Source organism: Sitophilus oryzae, unplaced genomic scaffold, assembly GCF_002938485.1.
Source record: "Sitophilus oryzae breed Bouriz unplaced genomic scaffold, Soryzae_2.0 scaffold_637_pilon_pilon, whole genome shotgun sequence".
In the NCBI taxonomy this organism is placed as follows: Eukaryota; Metazoa; Arthropoda; class Insecta; order Coleoptera; family Curculionidae; genus Sitophilus; species Sitophilus oryzae.
In genome coordinates this window covers 2,898,490-2,921,377 of record NW_022147237.1, presented here as the reverse complement: position 1 = coordinate 2,921,377, position 22,888 = coordinate 2,898,490, and the positions used below count along the sequence as shown (strand labels likewise).

Sequence of the window (22,888 nt, the reverse complement as noted above, 5' to 3'; positions counted from 1 at the left end):
GAAACATTACTTATTACTTCGCATAACTTGAAGAATATCTACTTTTAATAATGAACACTTCAGAAATACACCAGTAAAAACATTTATTATTTGAGATTAAAACTCGAATTAAATTATAAATATTAGTTACCTATGTTGTTATAGCTTTTATAGGCCTGTTTAACGACTTAATAAGTTACCTAGCGAAAAAATCTGTGCGCGTACCTACCACTATTGTTACAGGTTAATTCGTTAAAGAAATATGTTACACAAGTTAAAAACGCTAAAATTTTAATGGTATTACTTGTGCATTATTGGCCTTATAATGTAATTTGTTGGAATTATATCTTCTTTAAATATAATTAGACTTTTTAACGACTTTTAAGTTACCTAGGAAAAAATCTGTGCACGTACCTACCAGTATTGTTACAGGTTAATTCGTGAAACAAATGTGTTACATATTATTCGTGGTATTAGTGGTATTATATTGGAATCAGCTTGGCATTAGTGGGGCATTATATGAGAAATTTGGTATTTAATTTGTATTTTTGGCATTACTTTGGCATTAGTATACAGACATTTGTCAGCGGTTTACTCCTTGTAGATAATCAAAAAGTTTTTTGATAAAATTTGCTTTTCATGTCAGATCATTTCTATGAAAAATTACATTAGATTTTTATTAAAGACGCTGGGTAATTAAAACATTGACTAATAAACCTTGTCCACTTTAAATACGGGGTCACGAAATATCCTCCTTGGAGTGTTTGGGTTAAGGGGTGTATAATAAATTAATCGTTGTTTTATAATAAAAACCATAAAACATTTATTTGTGAGTAAAATAATGCAATGGTTGGATATCTCTCCTTTATAATTCGGTGACTAAAAATACACTAAAATAATTAGAAAAAAAATCTTGTACTTATTTAGTAATTACGTCAATATTAATTAATTGACTTTCTAGTCTATTTTATTTTATGTACAAATATATTATTAAATTTTAAGCATTAAGTAATAAAACACTTTGTGCCCTCTTATATCGTAAAAGGTTACGAAATATACTCCTGGTTACACCCCTTACAGAAAACAGTGTAAGGGGTGTAAATAAATTGTATAATCACTGTTTTTTATAATAAAAACTATAAAATATTTCTTATTTGTGAGATTAAAAAAACAAAACAATGCATTGGTTAAAATAAGTACATTCAATACTGTTTTCAATTGTTAATTCAATAATGTGTTATAACATAATATAGCCATTACTATTATACTATTATTATTAAAATAATATGTGTGTAACATATTTCTTTAACGAATTAACCTGTAACAGACATTTATATGCCCAGTATATTTTTGTTTAACAAACCAATCAGGAAAAATCCAAAACCTACCGTTATAGGAGGTATAAGACGATTAAACTTATATAATGACAACTACTTATCGGATAACAAATTAATTACTACTGTCAGCTAGTTCAGCTACTGTCTAGGTAGAATTTACCTAGAGTACCTACACCTACCTATGATGATGTAGGTAGATTAAAGCTTATTTTGACGTTACCTCTCACTTCGGTGTCACAAGCTGAATTTTTCAGGGATGGAAGTACAGTACATCACAGTACATGATATGGGGACCCTTATTCCGAAAGTAGTACAAAATTAAACAGGGTAAAAAGGCACTATCATCAAAAATCGATATATTAATACCACCGTATAGAGAAAACAAATACTTATTTTTTGATCCAGTACAGAATAAAGTCTTCGTAGGGAGTAATTTTTTATAATTATTTACAAAAAAACATTTCCATTAGCGCTTATGACCAAAAAAAAACTTTAAACATGAATAATCATTTCAATCATGCGAAAATTTGGTTTAAAAATAGAGATTTTTTTTTAATATAACTTTCATTTAACGAAAAACGAAGGCCTAAATGAAAAAAAGAAACAATTTAAAAGTTTCGCTCATGTCTTGACAAGGTATCAAAGCAAACCCCATATTTTTTGCTTTTAAACTAATAAAGATATATCAATAAACAATTAGCGATGTAATGGTTTTTGCGCGCGCTGGCCGACTGCCGCCGCTGCGCCGAGATTTCCTATACCCTTGTATATATGACGTCATGGTGTGGCAAATGTAGCATTTTAATTCGATTTGGGCTCCCTTATATAGGATAACAGAAACATTTTCAATGTTAAAAATAAAACACGTTTTTTTTTCTACTACATCAATTTATAATTGAAAATTGCTTGTTTGTTATATCAAGGAACCATTAAAGTTGTAGTAAAATTATATCACTCTTATATATCTGGCTAGTTACAGTTATATTTTATAGCGAAAACTATTTTATGGCTTACGTGTTCATAGTTTACTTCTTTTTTAAAAGTAGCGTTTGAGAAAATTGTAGTTACAACTTAAACCATTTTCGAAAATTAGAAAACATTAAAAGAAGGAAAATTGGTCGTTTTAAAAATTTATTAAAACATACTTGTTTGTTTTTCGAGCTGTTTTTTTTATTATAAAGTGCAATATTTTTTTTCAATTGTACTACTATAATCTAACTTCGCTCTCTCATTTTTAGTTGTAGTGGCGATACTAACTACAATAAACCTAATAATTTAACAATACCTTGTAATCTGATTATTTTGTTTTAAACTAGACACTATTTTTAACAGGTCCATTTTTATAGAAGACTAAAACACCGTTAAAAATTCGAAACAAACGAAGTAAAGATCAAGCGGGTATTTAATATACGATGATACGGTCAAGCGTAAACCGGTTTTAATCGATACGATGCTGACGGTAACGTTCCGGTTGAGACCACGTTATTAACTGTAAAATTGGCAATCGCACTACGAACATCCAGGATGCGGGCCGTTAAAAGTGTAACCATGGTGCAAAACTCGCCTATTTTAATGTTGGAAAGAAGCGATAGTATTCCGGCTAACGAAGACCGGAAATCCATTAGCATAATTTAAAGTTTTATGATGCACACGGCTTTGGTTTTGGGAAATGAATAAAGCTGCTTTGTTCATACATTGTTTAAGAACATGTTTGCTCTGATTTACTGCAAATTATTACGTCTTTAATCATTTGCAGTTCACATGTTCTTAAACAATGTATGAACAAAGAACCTTTATTCCTTTCCAAAAACCCAATAATATATTGACGTATTATAATATATTGAATAATATAGGCTTGGTGTATTTCAATTGATTTCAAAAAATTCCGACCGCGGCGCTGTATAAGGTAGAAATCAGAAATTTTCAGGTATTTCACGCCGTCCCGGTTACAGTTCATGTTGATCGCATTAAAATAATATTGAAATAGTGGCTTTGTCATAATATAAGAATGCATCTTTCTCAAAATGTCAATAATAAAAAAGTTTTTCCTTTTGTTAAGACAATTCGCGGACATACTGCAGAAGAAAATTACAAATTTTACTATACAAATAATGCATAATAATTTTGAATTATTATCGTTTTATCTAACTTATACGATAGTTATAAAATTTCCGTTGGATTTATTTTATAGCAAAATTGTCGTTAGAGTTCTCTCTGACATATTAAAATTATAGTATAGTTTAATATCTAAAAATAAAGAGAACTCTTTATAAGTTTTTATTTGATACTTAAAGTTCTGTTTATAAAGTTCGAAATTTAGTTAGATATGTAGAAAATAAACAGAATTGTGAAAGTTTTAGATACTTTTGTTATATACACATTTTAATCCGTAAACAAAATAAATGTGCTGAGCATAGTAACATAAACCTCCTCAACTGCTTTTTTACGGTTAATACAATAGAGTTTGAAAACAAGTCTAGCGTCTGCACTGGCCATCTACTAAAACAAAAATCCCGTAGTCGTACAAATTGGGGATTTTGTTATATATTTAAGGTAAAGCATAAAATAAAACAAACATAAATATGTGCTTAAATTTACATTCTTGGTTAATTGCATTGAACTTAAGTTTTGTAATACATATTTAAATATATTTATATTTAGGCAAATAAAATTACAGTAATCAAATCTCCAATTCCTTTGTTAAATTTATAAAATTTTATTTTGCTTCAAGACAAGATTAGACAAAATTAATAGTCTACAATTTTTAATATAATTAAATAAAACGTGTTCTCCTATAAATAGATTTTGATGTTTGATAATGTCATGTCTTATGAATGCATGCGAAATGTGGACACTTAAAACAGACGTTATAAGGAAACTGCAATTTGCCCAACGCTCAATGGAACGAGATATGCTGGGAATAACCAAGAGAGATTATACAAGAATAGAGTGGATACGACAAAAGACCCAGGTAATAGATATCATCCACAGAATCAAATCCCTCCAATGGCAATGGGCAGGACACCTGGCAAGAAGGATGGTCAACAGATGGATCTCCATCGTTTACCGGATTAATAATACAGTAATTACAGTGTAACGTTTTTAGTTCGTTACATGTCTTTTTTATATATAATATATGATGTCTGGCCTATCATCACCGGATTCCCTCTCGTTCAGGCCGGATAGTTTATTTGACGCGCTTGGCGTAATTCTTACGTTCTCTAGTCCACAACCCTGTTATCGTTTGACACAACCCTGTTATCGCTCTGTGGAGGCGCTGTCAACATCGCTTCTGTCAACTCTCTGTGCTGCGGACTGACTTTTGCTTTTAGCGCTCTGTAGCCTAACCTAACCATCCCGGCTTTTAGAAATGGTGATTATTTAAATCTTGCTGTATAACCTGAATCAGCTGCTATTTCAAAGCAACAGGTAAAGATGAATTATTATCCTTATTACTGCATATTTTTAGGGTAGAGTTTTGGATGTCCCAACTTAACTTGTATTTGTATTTTGCTGGCACGTTGGCGTCCCCTTTCTTTTGTCCTCAAGAATGTTACATGGAAGAAAGGACAGTTTCTTTGGTTATTATTGAGCACTCGGAAGTGTTTCGAGGTAGGTTTATTTTGTTTATTAGATCTTGTTTGGTTCTAAACAATAGTTTCGTATTTTTAGGGTCTTATGGACGTACATTATCTTATGGACGTACATTATCTTATGGGCGTACATTATCTTATGGACGTACATTGTCTTATGGACGGACTATTTCCAAGGTACGGGTAGTGTTCCCTTGTACCGTTATCTTATGGACGGACTGTGTCCAAGGTTATGGTCTAAGGTTATGGTCCAAGTTACGGACATTATACAAGGTCCTAGTAGTGTTCCAAGGTACGGGTAGTATCCCCATATTGCTACAGTATGGATACAGCGTAAGCCCCATGCTGCTTCGCTCCCATTTCTAAGCCTAGTCAGTAGCTACGGCTGTAGTGATTCATGGTGTCCTCATTCTGGCCCCTTTTGTTGTTTTGGCCAACAGGATCGCCGACAGACAGTACAGAGATGCGAGACCACCTCACGCTGTTACTGTTTGAAGCAAGATTACATAAAGAACAGCTAGTAAGTGTAGATTTAAGTTCTAGTTTTACATTTAACATTTAAAACATTTTCAGTCTTAAACAATAACGTACATCTTAAGTAATATCGTACAGACTATGTTTAGTGGTTAGATTGTTAAGAACATTCATGTCGATTTAATATTTAAAATATGATTTAGATTTTAGGTTTCATTACATTACGCCTTGTAATAGTATTACTTTCTATAGATATTATTATTGCGCTATATTAACAGATGAATAACCGGACATAGATTCTAGAATCTACGGGTTGCAACACATCAGATTTAACACCGCATAGAATTTAACAATTTAAATAGAGTAATGCCACCTTTCTTATATTTTCTATAACGTTACACGCATTGTATTTTTTCATAGTCTTTTCATAGAACATATTTAATATTATTTACATACATAGCTTTTTACTCGACATATAACCACTATAATAATTATTAGAATTGTACAATGCTAATTACCATCCGGATACATCATGAATGAATATAGTCACTAGTTTTAAGTAATAAACAACTGTGTTTTCTTTCTCTGTTATACCTGCCGCCCAATATTTATGATTTCGAGTTATTATTATTACATAATAACTCATTAATTTAAAATTAACATTTCTTCTAAAATTATAATTATGTACCTTTAAAAACTTTCGTTCGAGGGGTGTCTCACTATTGGAATTACATGTACATTTTCTTGGCAGTCGCTGGCAGTCATTGGCAGTCTTACGGCAGTCGCCTATAATAATTACATGGCAGTCATAGGCAGTCTTGTTTGCAGGCATTGGCAGTCGCTTGGCGGTAGAGTGATATTTTGGCAGTACATGTACATTTTCTGCCCGAGTGAGATACCCCTCGCTTTCGTTATAGCCAAGATAGCCCCAATTATGTCCCACTAGCAAAACCGGTAATTAAAACTATGCTCGCTACCGTAGTTGAACTAATCTAAAGAGTATTTTACAAGTTAGACCTTCTGAAGATATCAAAATATTTACTTTTTTTTTTATTTTTAGAATTTTTACAAATTATACTTCCTAACATTTTTAGAATAATTAAGTAATACATTTTTCGTATACTCGCTATTTAAACCTGTGTATTTGTATAGATCGATTGTTCACGATATTCTCGCATGGTGGCAGCACCGGCGGAGAATGCACCAAGCCTATTATAAACGAGGGATACTACTGAATAATATGTACAATTATAATATTATTATACCACATGATCGAAAAAAAACCTGCGTCAGCGATGGCTATGAAATGAAGATCGCTATCATTTTATATTAAAATTATGTGGGAAATGTCATCGATGTTCATTTCTAAGCCATCTGGACACCGTTTTTTTTTCGATCATACGGTACATCGTTCTGAATTACAGTTACAAGAGGTAGGTACTTACCGAAATATCACAAGTTGACTGCATTTTATTGTTTTAAATAGACACCTTCTATTTCAATAGTAATTCAAAAATACCAAAAACACTACGGTTTAAATAAAACACTGCGTACACGCTTGCTATCGTCTAGTGACTGACTCCTCTTTCCGCGTTACGTAAAGACCGAGAAATACCTTTTTATTCACAATCAATTTTTTGTTACATACGAATTAACAATGATATCAGGTATCTAAAATTGACCGTTTTGTAAACTCTGCCGGAATAAAACTTTAACTTTATTAGGTAGACAAAACATTAACAAAATAAAATTACGTTGATAACGAAATATTAAATATAACTATATTTTCCAATAACTAGAATAAGAATCAGAAAACTATGCACTCAATACAGTCTGGTTCGTACGCTGACCGATCACAACAAGTTATGTCATCCAACAAAAACCATTCCCTAATAAACAATACCACAGACAATACTATCTTCGATTTTATACCCATAGGCGTACTCATTTTTCAGGGAGGTGCAAGGAGATATTCATTACAGTTTCTGAAAAATAAGCTTTGGACAGAAAACTATAGTCTATCCAACGACAGAGTCCATGACAGTGGCAGTTTTGTCCCTCGAAATCACCCTGACTAGTTAGATAGACTGAAAAGACATATAGCCAAAATAATGATCAGTAAAATATCGTAGCTAAAACACATGGCACGGAACTACTTTAATAGTTATTTTTTATACAAGCGGATAAAATGGTATTTTATCGTCGACCGAAAAGATTAATTCACGAGCGATGAAATCGCGAGTGAAATAATTTCGGGAGACAATAATGCAATTTTATCGTCGAGCATAAAACAATATTTTTTTTCCATATCGAATTACGTTTTAAAAAATATTCAGAAATTATTATTTCAAGGAATTTATTACGAGTAGAAAAATTATTGTGCTGGGTTGGCGTTGGTTTCTAATAATTTGACAGATAAATAAAGCTGTCTCTTTCGTGTCGATTGCTGATTGAATTGGAGCCAGAAATGGCTCAAAACGAAATAAGTAAATTACCAACAGATATTCAGGCTGAGGCGACAAGCGCCATATCCAAACTACTTCCGTTTAAATCCCGACGATACAAACTAGTTTCTAATGCTTTACATAGTCTACATGTTCGAAAGGGTTACCACCCTCCCTATTGCACAAATTTATTTTTCGTTCGATTTTATTTATAGCTTTTGAATAGATCTTCTTATACTTTCGAATGCGTTTTGTACTCTTTATTGTAACTGACGAGATGTGTTGATTTCACTTTTTTGTAAAATTTGGACCTTGTAGCGTTTTTTTATAAACATTACCACTGCGAACGGCAGCTTTTCGTTGGTAGAGCAGTCGTGGATAAGGCATTTCACTGGAAAGAACTAATTAACAATAACAACTCGAAATTATAAATATTGGGCACCAGGCATGTACAGAGAAAGAAAACACAGTTGTATATTACTTAAAACTAATGACTATATTTATTCATGATGGACTGTGATGGTAAATAGCATTGTACAATTTTAATAATTATTATAGTGGTTATATGTCAACGAAAGTGGTGTTAAGAATTGTACTAAATATCTATGAAAACAACTATGATAAAATACAAGACATGTAACGTTTAAGAGAATATATGAAATGTAGCATTACTTTAATTAATTTGATATATTTTATATGATGTTAGTGCAATAATAATATCTATAAAAAAGTAATACTATTACAAGGCGTAATGTAATGAAACCTAAAATCTAAATCATATTGTAACTACTAAATCGACATAAATATTCTTTATAATCTAACCACTAAATATAGTCTATACGATATCGTTTAAAATGTACGTTAAATTAAGACTGAAAATCGACTGAAAATCAGAACCTAAATCTACACTTAGCTGTTCTTGAGGCAATCCTGTTTCGAAGAGTAGCAGCGTGAGGTGGGCTCATATCTCTGTACTGTCTGTCGGCGATCCTGTTGGCCAAAACAACAAAAGGGGCCAGAATGAGGACACCATGAATCACTACAGCCGTAGCTACTGACTAGGCTTAGAAATGGGAGCGAAGCAGTATGGAGCTTACGCTGTATTCATACTGTGGCCATATGGGGACACTACCCGTACCTTGGATTACTACTAGGACCTTGGATAATATCCGTAACCTGGACCATAACCTTGGACACAGTCCGTCCATAAGACAACGGTACAGGGGAACACTACCCGTACCTTGGATACTACTAGGACCTTGGATAATGCCCGCACCTTGTAAATAGTCCGTACCTTGGACCCTAAAAATACGAAACTCTTGTTTAAAATCAAACAAGGTCTAACAAACAAAATGAACCTACCTCGAATTACTTCCGAGGGCTCACTAAATAATAAAGAACATGTCCTTTCTTCCATGTGACATTCTGGAGGACAAAAGAAAAGGGACGCCAACGTGCCAGCAAAATACAAATACAAGTTAGGTTGGGACATCCAAAACTGTACCCTAAAAATACGCAGTAATAATAACGAATCAAAAAAGATAATATCTCATTTTTATCTGTAACTTCGAAATAGCAGCTGATTCAAATTATACAGCAAAATTTTTATAATTGCAGTTTCTCGAAGCAAGGATTTTTTGATGGTGACAGTCGGACGGTCAAAGCTAAGTGAAGTTAAGCACGGAGAGAGTTGACAGAAGCGATGTTGACAGCGCCTCCAAGAACAGTGAAACGATAGCAGGGTTGCCGACTAGAGAACGTAAAATTACGCGTCAAATAAACTATCCGGCCTGAACGAGAGGGAATCCGGTGATGATAGGCCAGACATCATATATTATATATAAAAAAGACATGTAACGAACTAAAAACGTTACAACCTGTCGAATTACTTCTTGACGTCATCAGATGGTCCAGGTATCTCGCTAACTATTATACTGCTCTACCATTTCCAAACCATCTTCCGGGGAAATGATTTGATTGTTTATATTAAATTTTATATATATTATTTTTTTTATTATATTATTGCATTTGATTTTCCGTATTCAACCCACGTCACTGTTAAGTTTGAAAGCCTATCAATATTGTAACGATGAATATATTAAATATTAAAAAAAAACAGAGCCGGACTTGAAATTAGTTTAAATAAATTGTGTCCAAATTTCCAAAACAAAAAAAAAAATTAAGTGTGACATATCATTGTACTCAGGAGAGCGAGTTCTTTCAAAATCTCAAATAAAAAATGCAGGTCCGTATTTAAAAAAATTAAGTTGGCCTCTGCATCTCACAAATTATCAGCTGATTTGAAAATCTAAAAATACTCTCAGATAGCCCTAATAAAGTGGCTATGAGAATGTGCAATTGTTTTTATGATTTTCTAAAAAGTGTCGGCAGGAAGAAATAAAATTGATTTTCAAAAATATCCGTTTTTTCGAAAAAACTCAGCAATCCTTGAAATTTTTAAAACTTTTTTGATGGCATCTTGGTGAACATCCCGAAGCGCAACTTTACCCCAATTTAACCATGTTCGTATCTATAACGGTTACCGAGTTACCAATGCTCGTACCTCAAATTTGTAGCACCCTGTATAGCTATGTATAACAATTTCTATAAGTCATATTTTACAAATTGAATAGAGATATTTTATATTTACACAGGGTGTGTCCTAAGTAGTCTAAAAAATTTCATAGTGTGATTCCCGATAATAAGAAAAAAAGTTCATATAAACATGGGGTTTAAAGTACTACCTTTCTGATCTGCGGAGTGTTAAAAATTTTAAAAAATCGAATTTCCTGCAGTACGTCGTGAACTATATATTTTCTTCAATTCTGGTTATATGAGGTCCAGGCATAAAAATTCAAAGATTTTTATTTTTATCTTTTTTTTTCTTAATTCTCCTGATTTGTTTTTCTTTCTGAACAACATTGATTTCTTAATTTTTTCTTGTACATCGAACGATTTTTGAGAAAAAATAAATAAACACACAAACTACATTGCAGATCTCAAAATCACTAGAAAACGAGCATGTACATGGTGACAATTTGAAAACGAACAGTATTTAATATTACCTCTACCGATAATAGTATGAAAATTTGGCGAAATACGTCAATTTACATATCAAGGGGGACAATTTTTGAGGCATTTGTTGTCGTGTTACTTTCAACCCTTTGCCCCCAGGGCATCTACCGTTAAAATTTTAAACGGCAACCCCTATTTCTCTTACCATTTTTGTGTTCCTTATAAAATTATCAAAAAAATAATGCAGTTTATGTAGAATTCTATAAGAAACACAAAAATTGTAAAAGCAATACGGGTTGCTATTTAAAATTTTAGGGGTAGGTGCCCTAGAGATCAAAGGGTTGAAAGTAACACGACAACAAATGCCTCGAAAATTGTCCCCCTTGATATGTAAATTGACGTGTTTCGCCAAATTTTCATACTATCATCGATAGAGGCAATATTAAATACTATTCGTTTTCAAATTGTCATCCTGTATGAATACAGAGGCGGGCTTTATTTTATTTTTTCTTTGAAAACTGTTAAATGTACAACTGAAGAGATCAATTATAAAAGTTGTAAGAAAAAGAAAACGTTTTCTCGAAAAAAAGCAGCGGCGTACTACTGATTTTAAACCAATTAAATTCGATTTTTTAATTTTCATACCCTGCAGATCAAAACATATGGGGAATCACACCTTAACTTTGTTTTAGACTTCTTAAGGGACACCCTCTATACTAGGTTACGAAGTGATTTATGAAGATTTTAGTTTTTTACATTAGATTTACGAGGATATCAAAAAATGTCATCATTTTTGTAATATCAGAAAGCAACGTCGACTCCTATTGAACTACCAGATCACTATCAATGCAAAAATGCATAAAATCGCTTTCTAATTTTTTTCCAACATACTCTTCCCTTGAGATGAAAATTTCACGCTTTGAACCTTCTCGTATCTCTATCCAATCCACAAGCAGTAACACATGGCAACAATGTGATCCTTTTTAAAATCTGTTTCACCTTTATTACGCCTTATTCATATTCCGAACGCACTTTTCTAAACGTTGACCGGTGTATTTGTTATATCCCCCGAAAATAGGTTTTCCCGGAAACCGGAAACATACCTCTAAGCCTAGAGGGGAGCTCGTGAAAGCCACAGCGCCATAAAATTGATCATTTTTGTCGGCGGGACTATATTTTATGATGACGTATTAGTCTTCTTTTGAGCGCGGATGACGGTTGCTTGTTATGCGATATGTAATGGATCAGATCAATAGGGGAATTCAGTTAAATCGCTCCGCATAAAATATGTTTGCGATCGGTTCATTGAAAACGGTACAAAAATAACATATAATCGATTTCTATTTGGTTTGAGTCAGTACAGAAAATGTTTACAATATCCTATTTTATACACAGAAAAACACAATAATTTATCAATATAAAAATTAATTAAGTTAATAAATATGAATTGCTTTAGTACATACCAAAAAACAGATATACTTGTTTAGAATGTTGTAAAATTAATTCGTATTCTTCTAATGCTTTTTCCACATTTTACACTAAACTAAAATATTAAACAAAGCCTTATTATTGAAGTGACACTTCTTTATGCGCCATGGGAGTATATACTCAAGGCCGTGACACACGAGCTAGCGTTACAAAAATTGGTAGTGATCGCAAAAATGGTAAGCCAGTGAGGAAGTTGATATGGGTCTTTGGCGCGTCGTAACTGTGAAAAATGTACAATCATCTGCCTCTGAATATCAAATCACTTTCATTCTTTCCCGCATTTCGCAAAGCTCTGAAATCATACTTACTGGAGAGAGCTCTATATGCGGTAAACGAATTTTTTTGTTGATGTTTAATCATGAACAATTTTTGAATTTTAAATTTTGATCATCTCACACACTGGTTAAAGATCTAGTATTTAATATTTTACAACTCTTACATGATTTGATCCATTTACAATTTTCCTTTTGTAAAATTTTATTGATACGCCTGTGTTCTGCAATGTCCATGTATGTTTTATTTGTAATTTTAATGACGTAATTTTTTTTGAATTGATTTGTATTGTATGATATTTTTTTATTATTTGTATATATTTTTTTGTGCTTTTGTTTGTTGTGTAAATGCTTTGTCAATAAAGCTATTTTGGCTTTTTGTACAATAAAGCGTTGTTTATTATTATTTATTATAACTCGGGCCCTATGCGTGAGCTGGGGGGCGGAAGCTCGAAGAGCCCCATCTCTTCATGAAATTTTGACGACGTTTCGTGTATAATGAAACCCCGTCATCAATAGCGAAAAAATCGTTCGATTTAAATAAAATTTCGTATGTCGATAGATTGGACCAAGACCAACTTAACCGTACACGACAAGTGTCACTATGACAGTTAGTTTTGTCCTAAGAAACGTCAAAAGTTGATGTGGTCCGATCGCGACCAAATTTGGTGGGTAGGCTATGTGAACGACAGTGCACATGGTCCCACTCTGCAAAGTTGAATACGACGTTTCGTTTACATCTTCATCAGGGTGGGACTAAAGATTTGATATTGAGGAAAAATGTAGGTCGATTTCGGCATAATGGGGAGGGGCTACAGGATGACGCCCTCAACGTTTCGAACCGTTCCACAGTGGGGTATTTGACACCGTTAGTTGATCGAAATTTTTTTATGTAGACTTTATATAAATTATTGCTATTTTCAATTAAAGAGGAAATAATATGAACAAAATAAAGGAAAAAAAAGAAAGAAAAATCACTGTTTCAGTGTTTCCACGGTCAATGCCACTAATGCCAGTAGTAATATTGCAACTAATACTACTAATGCTACGACTGATCCGCGACCAATGCCCATACCACTAAAACCGCTACTAATGCCAAATTGTGCTATATTGCTAATGGCATTAATGCGATCGCTTTGTACACAAAATTGCCATCGCGGTTTACACCTCGCATTAGTATATCACTGATTTACAAATTAGAGGAAACCAAGAATGTTTTTCTCATTTTATCAGCAAAGTCGCAAAAAGTCGCAGTATTTTATTTTACTGTATGAAAGCCCAATGTTTACTACGTAAAACGTATATAGACAATATGCTGAATTCTTCGAAATGCGCAACTAAATCTCTAAGTATAATAAAAATGTCACAAATTTAATCAAATTTTCTGAACGCATAACTTTTAGTTGCAAAAAAAATCGTTAGTATAGAGAATATCAAAATAAATAATATGTTTTAGTAGAATACATACCTGCAGCTTGCTGAGCCACAAGAACAACAACAATTTATAATTTTAAACATAAAATTTAGCCATTTACCTCTTATCTGTGAGAAGTAACAACTTTGACGTTTCGTTGAAACAAATGAATGCAACTAAACACACGCATAGCAACGCCATTCATGGCAGACATGATTTAACTATCATTTAGCTTTTTTGGGGAAATCTTAAACACATTTGCTTTTTCGAATTTCGATCACCTTTTTCATGCTAATACTCCACCGTGCGTTGTCTCTAAATGGACGAAATCATCATAACTTTTCTTAATGACGAGTCGATTGGAACCAAACTCGGCACGTGGATAGAGGTGCCCAAAGACATCTAAATAAAGGGAGACAAAACAACTTACATTTTACCGCGATCACGAACCGTGTTGCACAAAAATCGATGATGACAGATTTCCCTTGCGCCTATAGATTGTAGTATTGTTGTTAAAAATGTTATTATTCTTATTAATGTTTTTTGGGTACGATAGATACGTTAAACTAAATATTTTGTAGGTATATAATTTTAATTAAAATACATAGATTATACCTTTGAAATTATTTTTAGAAATTACTTTTTCTGTTTAAATTATTATATCAAAATATATTAGGGAAATTACTGTGGCAACGCTTGGCATCGTTGTGGTTGAGATTTTACTACAAATTGTAGGAATCTGTAGGAATTACGCTGATTTTTGACGGTTTCATTCATCAAATGTTTTACAGGCCGTTGTTGCGAGATTTCCTTTGCGGTTGTGAATTTTTTGGTTTTTAACAGGTTTTCAAGCAATTATTGCGTTTTTTGCGAAGAAAACTATTCAAAGTAGTATTTTAACTATCTACGGTGGTTCGCAAGTGCATAATTTGTAAAAAGGTGGATTATTCTACCCCTGGATTGATATTTCGGCGGTAAGTAACATTACGTCTTTCTAGCTTTAACAGTGGCGTCTCTACTATTTAGAACTATACGTAGATTATTACAAAAATGCGTATATTTTGTTATTAGATAGCGTTTTCGATTGTGAAATTAGAATTACACTCACATTCCAAACCGCTATATACCTATGTTTTAAAAATTGTGGATGTTATGGCTAATATCTGTACCAATAAAACAGCTATTATAGGTAGTTAATACCTGAAATTTGAATATCAAAATCGCTATCGCTATTTTTCAAAATTAACAGGAAAATATAAATAAAATAAAATCCAGATTTTCAATATTTCATTGTTACCGCCAGCCATACGCGCAGACGCGAGCAAAAGGTATATTCTAACCTCAAATTTTCTCAAAAAATAAATAATGAAGTGATCTCAAACATTTAGCCGAGTATCCGTACTTAAACAGTTAATACATTATTTGTAGAATATCAATCAAATTTACATCAATAACTTTAAGATTGGCGGCGTACCTAAAAGGTACCATCACCATTTTTACAATTACTTCAGACTAGAGCTTCAAGCACTCTTCAAGTAGGATTCAGACTTTAGCTATTGTATAATTCTTCCCCTAATGTTGAAAGAAAACTGTTTTTGCGATCTAAATGGTATATTTGAGCTCTAGTTATTATTAGCAGGTTTTAGATATTAACTGTAACATATATTATAGGTAAGATTGATCTATTTTGGTCTTATACCATAAAACATATTGGAAAGTGGCGTTTCCATATTCCGATAATTCTGAAACATTTCTTCAGCAATATAGTTCTTCAGCTCTCTTTCTGCATATATCCCCTCAATACATATGCACTATCACCTTATAACAGATAAAAAAATATTTAAATAGAGTATATGAACCCTTTGAATATTTTCACATTTAATTTTAAAAAATTTCTTTCAATTCATCTTATTCGTAATATATTTCTAAATTGAATACCTACTCAAATATTTAAGGAATATATTTTATATAAATGATCTAACAATAAGTAAATATATGGACCACTAACCAAGCAGGATTTAATTTGAATAGTCACCAGTCTCCAAGCGGGTCCTTAATACGTCCTTAATATCCAAAAAATGGTGGCTTCATGCACAGACCCATGCCAACAAGCAATCATGTCTATTGTCTATAGTTTTAAGACTAGCATTTCCAGTAATTTAAATGTCGGAGAAAATAATGCTTTTCTATTTCTAAATACCTCTCCATCATTACCCCCTGTAAAGTATAAGAAATCTTGTGCTGATAAATATTGAAGAAAATATAACATATAGGTACTTACCAGGTGAATGTTTTCTTACATTGTGTTCCATCAACTATCCCTATAATCCAAGGAAACCCAAATATACTATAAAATTGTTCCTGCTCTGAAACTAGAGTTTCTAATTCAGGCATTTTTATGAACTGATGACTTGATTTACTAGAATTCCAACTTACCTCTCATTTTGATATTCTAGATTTTGTTCAATTAAACCGAGGATATATATTACAGTGTCATTTAAAAGTCTCTGTCCCTCTGTCCTAAAGACTTAAGGAGGTTCATTTCTTGGAAATATGATTTTTCCTTACATCCACTCTTGAGGAAATCCATTTTCAATGAATATACCTACTGATCGACGTCTCTAAGATATCAAAAGTAATCATCGAACTTACGTAGAGGTATCATAATACACTTTTTAGCTTTCTCAAAGGATTATAATAAAAATAATTATACTTCCTCGTAAAACAAATTTTTTGTGCCTTAGTCAGGTTAAGTGGCCACTAGCCCGGAAATTTGACCGCTTAATTTAAATATAAATTCAAGTTAGATTAAAGCATAGTTCAGGAAAATAAGCTAAACATAGTGTTAAGTTTTGCTTAAAAAACTTGGTGCAAACGCCCCTACATTGTATATTATCGATATTACCACGTATATTACAAATTAAAATTTAAATTAAAATACACAAAATAACTTTTTTTATAATTTTGGATAAAAAACACCACACCACCGTCACGCCACTGATGGAGCGAAATGACAGAAAGACAGACGAAACTCAACCGTGTTGTCATATTTATGTACCCATCTCTTTTTAACTCTCATAAAAGTGTCAAACCATGTATGATTCTAAAAAATTGAGTTTTATGAATGGAGTGTTCTGTCTACCTATATTTAGATGTCTTTGGAGGTGCCCGAATGGAGTTCTCAAACGGACAGACGGTCATTTTAATACAAATTTTGTGAAAGTGAAGCAAATTATTCTTTAATCTTCAATTGATGACTTTTTCAACTACACTTTTTCGTTCATGTCCTTCAAATTCTTTAATTTAATAGCCGTTTCACTTCTAATATGCACACATAGTTTACTACAATTTCTTTATGTTGCAAACTGCCATTTGAAATAGCGAAGAAAAGTACAATATATAGTTTTTACTCACTCTGTAAACATACAATATAACGTATTTTAGTTTTGAAAAAGAAATTATTCTATAAAACTTCCAAATAGGAAATTCATTTTATTTGCGATTCTATAATTATGGAAGATCTAATAATCTGCAACCAATCGGTAGAGTAGCATGTAAAGATACTGTGTCATGAATTCATTGCAATCACTCCTTGCTTGCAATTAGAAATTTTGCTAATTCATGAGCATAAGTTAGATATTTATTTTATTATTATTCTAATGCTCTAATAGAAACATGATAGTTAAACTAACAGAGAGTGTCCATGTTTTCAGATATGTCCTCAGTCATCCATGTCTTCAGATATGGACTGAATAGATTTTTCATGACATCGGGGCACCAGTGTACCCAGTACGCGAATTTTAAGCGAATTATTCTTCTCAAATATGTTAAAATACCTAATAGATCCTGCCACCAGAAACAGCATTATACCCAGGGGCGGATCCAGGATTGGGGAAAGAAGAGGGGGGCTAGTCACAAAAGTATACTCAAAGTACATACTCCGGAGTCGTCTCTGACAATATAAATTAAAAATATTGTAATACATAGTTGAACCTAAAGAGAGGGCTTGAGCTCCCGTAGTCCCCCCCTCGTAGATCCGTTGCTCCAATATAAACACCTACATATAAATTAATATAATAATATTCTTTGCTTCGCTACTATCGCTGCTCTTATCGTTTATCGCCGCTCCAACATAAATGCACCCTTACATCTTTAGATGCCCACACCATTCAGTATTATATTGTGGTATTTTTTGGATGACAATTTTATGTCAAATCCATTGATCAAAAATATGCTTCAGCATTCCTTTAAAAAACTACAAGGACTATTTTAATACCAAATTTTTAAGTAATTTTGTGTTGATAAATTCGAATATATTTTTATGTCTGAATTTGGATGGAAGGATTTTTTAGATTTTTTATCATCATTTTTTATCAAATACCTATCAAAATGGGTATGAAGATGTTTCGAATTCTTTTTATAGAAACAAATATTCCCAATACTTGTTTTTGTCAATCGAAGTTCAGTCTACCTGAAAATTATTAATAGCATTCGGTCGAATGGGATCGAATACCAACCTCTATCAAAAAAATTCACGTGTTTAAGAAGAACGGCAAATTGGAATTTTCTCGCATGATTGTGAGGTTTATTTATTTTCTTTCGAGCTATTTCCCGTTCGTGCTCGCATCAATAAAAATAAAAATTGCTCTAAGCTCTCTAACGATATCGTATAGCCATTATTGGTGTCGAAAGACTCGATAAAATTCGTTTTTGCGATACGCCCTATCGAAGCCCTATATAATCTACAATTTTTTTTTGTTTTTTTTTATTGCTATTTTAAATTTTCACAAACAATTTAAGGTTTTTTTTAGATAATAAGAGGCCGTCCTGTGCCAGAAACACTGCGACCTCTAAGGCTTGTTGTGATTGTTCCCTTTCTATAAAAAATGTATTTTCAACTGCCGCATGTCGTCAACTTTTAAATCATTAAAATGTAAATTTATAATTTTGTTTTTATGACGTCCAAGGTTATAATAAAAAGGCTTTGATAAAGATCGAAACGTTGACTATGATAATGTGTTTAACTGAAAAAAGAATATTTTATTACGGACCATAATCCCAAGAACCAATTTCCAAAAAAAAATGAAAAAATGTCTATATCTCTGTGGCGGATGCATCTCTCTAAAAAAGTCCTATTGGTACTTCGCCATTGTAAGAAAATCTACAAAATAAAATAGTTGTAGAATGTAAAATGTTTAGGAGGGGAGTTAATCACCGCGATCTTACAGATCTATTGTGTGTACCTCTTTCTTGAGTTATAACGAGTTATAACTCATCATACAGTCTCTGGCCTTTAACAAAAGTCAGTATCTTAGACGGCTCCACAGAGGCCAGAAATGCCACGAATTGTCGTCGTCTCGGCGCACTCAGTGATAAGGTGCTCTGGTATTTCCCCATTTTCTCCACAGACTCTGCATTCGCCGTTGTTTCTCATCTTCAGTCTACGTTGGTATTCGTTGAGAAGACAGTGTTCTGTTAGAAACCCCGTGACAATCTGAAGATTATTTTTACTTAAATCAAGGAAGCCCTTTGATTTTTCTCGGTCGTAAGCTCTGAGGAACTTTTTCGAGTGTCTTAGACCGTTGGAGGACACCCATTCCAAGTTACGGATGGAATCTTCCAGATTCTTCAGTTCCGCTTTCAGTTGGTTCCTGTTTGGAAAACAGAACGGTTCTGGTCCAGTTAGTGGAGTGTTCGCTCCTTTTCTAGCTAGATCAATTGCTTTTTCATCCCTTCTATCCCTTGGTGAGCAGGCACCCAGAGTAGGAGGACTTTATTTTCTTTGCCTAATTTGTTGAGATTAATTTAAGCTGATCGCGTTTAGTGCTGCTTGACTATCGGATAGGATGGTAATTTCCTGTTTTCGATAGTTCCTATCTAAGATAAATTGTATGCATCTTTCGATAGCGTAAATTTCTGCCTGAATGATACTGGGGTAGGTGCCTATTGGTTCGGAGTATTTAATTTTCGGCCCAAATACTCCTATCCCTGTTTCTGCTTTGGTTTTGGAAGCATCAGTATACCAAGTTATGGTATGTTTTTTTTACATACTAAATGAGCCTTTCTTTCCTTCCCAATCCTTTTTATTATTCAATACTACAGTGAGGTGTTTCTCAAAGTTGTAAATTCTTGGTATGTTATCCACTGGGAGTTGGAAAAGTGGAATTAAAAATTAAACAAATTTAATTAATTTTATTATTTATTTCTAAGAGAACGTGAACGGTTTTTGTAGACGTATCTGTTTTAAACAACTAAAATGTACTCGAATAGTTGCATTTAGATATTTTAAATAGTTTTTTCTTTGTTCTTTGTATTTTTTGCAAGAAATTGTTTGAAAATTATAATTTTCTTCAACAACACAATGGAAGTCCGAAACCCTTTTCTTCTTTAGTTTTAATATTATTATGTTATTACATTTAAGTCTTCAAAAAAATATAGAAATAAAATATGCATTAAAAAATCTACGTCACTGGCAACAATAAAAATGCCAGTATAGGCTGTGGATTTGTAGTTAATAACGACCCCCTCGTGTAAGATTTAAACCATACGCTTGAATACTGTTCCAGTTATTCAAAAGAAACCATTTTTTGGGAGCGTCATTTTCATGGCATTGTAACTCTCTTAGGTATCATTTCTGGACCCTGTTCAATATAAACTTTTTTCCTTATTTTGGGCAAAGCAATTGATTGCCGAAATATACATACAATTTAGGATACCCTGTATACGAAATAGTACAAGAGGGATTTCTGAAATTGTTATCGTTGCACGGTTACAGAATACTACTGACAATATACAGTATGTTCATGGAAATCAGCTCATTTTGAAAGTATATCTTAAAAATGTAAAATTTCAAGATTCAGAGATAGTATGCAAGAACATTTAACCTAAGAGAACTGCTCATTCAGCCAAAAGTCCAAAAGTGTCTGCCAGGTGCATGCGAAAACTCCTCGCTTTGTGACGTCATTGTAGTCCTTGTCATGGTTATTAATCCTTATCCGGCAACCAATAATACACACACGTGCATTATTGGTTGCCGGATGCAAAACGTTCATTATTTAGTTTATTCATTTAAACACCTTATATGTATCCAGTATAGAAAATTAACTGTATAAATCGTATTAAATACTCGGATAATGAATTTTTAAGAACAGCAGTTCCCAGCATCACCTTTTGCAGGCATTCTTTTTAGAGTACTTCCATATTTTGGTTTAAAATAATTAATTAGCAATATCGTAGGCCCTTAGTAAGCACTTTGTCACAATCCACAACACAAAATGAACGCATTTATACACTCTATAGCTCTAAAAACTTCAAAAAAAAAACCTTTTTCACATTTAAAATTGACAAAATAATCAACTCAAAATTTTTAACTAATAATACACACTATCATGACAAGGACTACAATGACGTCACAACTGTCAGCTGAAGCGCGGGAAGAGGCGAACGTACGTCTTATGAGGATGAGCAATCCTATTAGTTTACCGTTCTTGGATAGTATGTATGTAACGGACAGCTGTTAAAAAAAGCAAAGCGAATTTACTGGTAAGCTCCAGTAAATGCTAGCGTTTAGTAAAAGTTTGTTTTAAAATTAGTTTTTCAACTATTACTACCGTAATTTTAGCAGAAAGAGAGAGATGTTACTAGTAATTATTGTTAACATTCACCACTCTTTCTTGCTTTTACTGTAAAATATTACATAATATAACATTTAATCCAAAAAATAACGCACACTGCTGCCATTCTTTAATGCCGCTGATTCATTTTAATAATTTGCACAGCCAATAATTTCAGGCTCTTGTTTATATATCTCTTCTATGCTTACCATACAAATACTACCTACCAGCCCTGAAAATATTTGCATTTAGTTAATACTCACCCTGTATTATTTGGTAGACAAACTAAAAAGATTTATTATTTTATCAGTGCTTATGATCAGTTTCAGTATTTTTCGTTCAACAAAATCCACTAAAGACATGACCAAATTTAATAAATTATACACTCAGTTAGAGTGGTTATTATTTATTATAAATGTGCCAAATTAGGTATAAAATAAACGCTCAGATTACGTGTTAAGATAAACCTAACAATAAAATATAATTTTCCATTAACCTATAATATGGCACTATTTAAAATTAACATATTTTCGTGCCAAAGAAATAATATAAGCGTCGATTTTTATACACGATTCTATAAAGAAAATATTCTTTACATATTTCCAATATTTTTTTAGTATAAAAATAAGCTCAAGCTGCTCAAGACCATGCTATATTCAAAGTCTATTTTAGTGTATTACACCTGAATATCTAAATATTTACATAAAATCGTTAGCCGGCTAAATATTTTGATAGTAATAATTCATACCTTGACATTTAAACCTAGGAAAGGTCAAATATCGGTCCAAAGCAGGATTGTGTTTCGTTTTTACTAAAACAAAAGTGCAATAAACAATAAATAACGGCGAAATTATAGTAATAATTTGTCATCGCCATAAAATTCGAGCTATAAATTTTTTGGCAGTCGATGTTCAAATAATTTATGTGATTCTTATATACTTTATAAATCTGTTGGTGCGTTTAGTTTTGGATTCCGTAATAACCGCATACTAATTCATATTTTTGAATAAACAAAACTATAATTGATTGGAGCAACGACAGCTCAAATTTATAAATAGTCGGATGAACTTGATTATCAGTGAAACTATTAGTTTTTGGTTGTAATGAATAGTCTCTACGAAACATAAAATTATTAGTAATTGACAGTGATTATCCTTAGCCTTATATAATAATTTTTTTTAGTTGTTTCTTGGGTGTTGTGGCTATGGTTAAATTAAAATAATAATTTTTCGACGTTTCGCAATTTAATGTATCATGCT

The 22,888-nt window shown here is 32.5% G+C and overlaps 1 long non-coding RNA gene across 2 annotated transcripts; it reads right to left on the bottom strand.

The window, feature by feature from the left end:
* Window positions 1–15,700: 15,700 nt before the first annotated feature.
* Window positions 15,701–17,131, bottom strand: LOC115887805. Of its 2 annotated transcripts, none has more exons than XR_004051155.1 (4): window positions 16,453–17,131; window positions 16,298–16,397; window positions 16,025–16,233; window positions 15,701–15,834 (listed from the first exon to the last, which is right to left on the bottom strand). It is a non-coding gene; the product is annotated as an uncharacterized LOC115887805 (long non-coding RNA). The 2 variants fall into 2 exon arrangements; XR_004051154.1 differs by having other exon boundaries at window positions 16,298–16,388; window positions 16,453–17,130.
* Window positions 17,132–22,888: the final 5,757 nt, after the last annotated feature.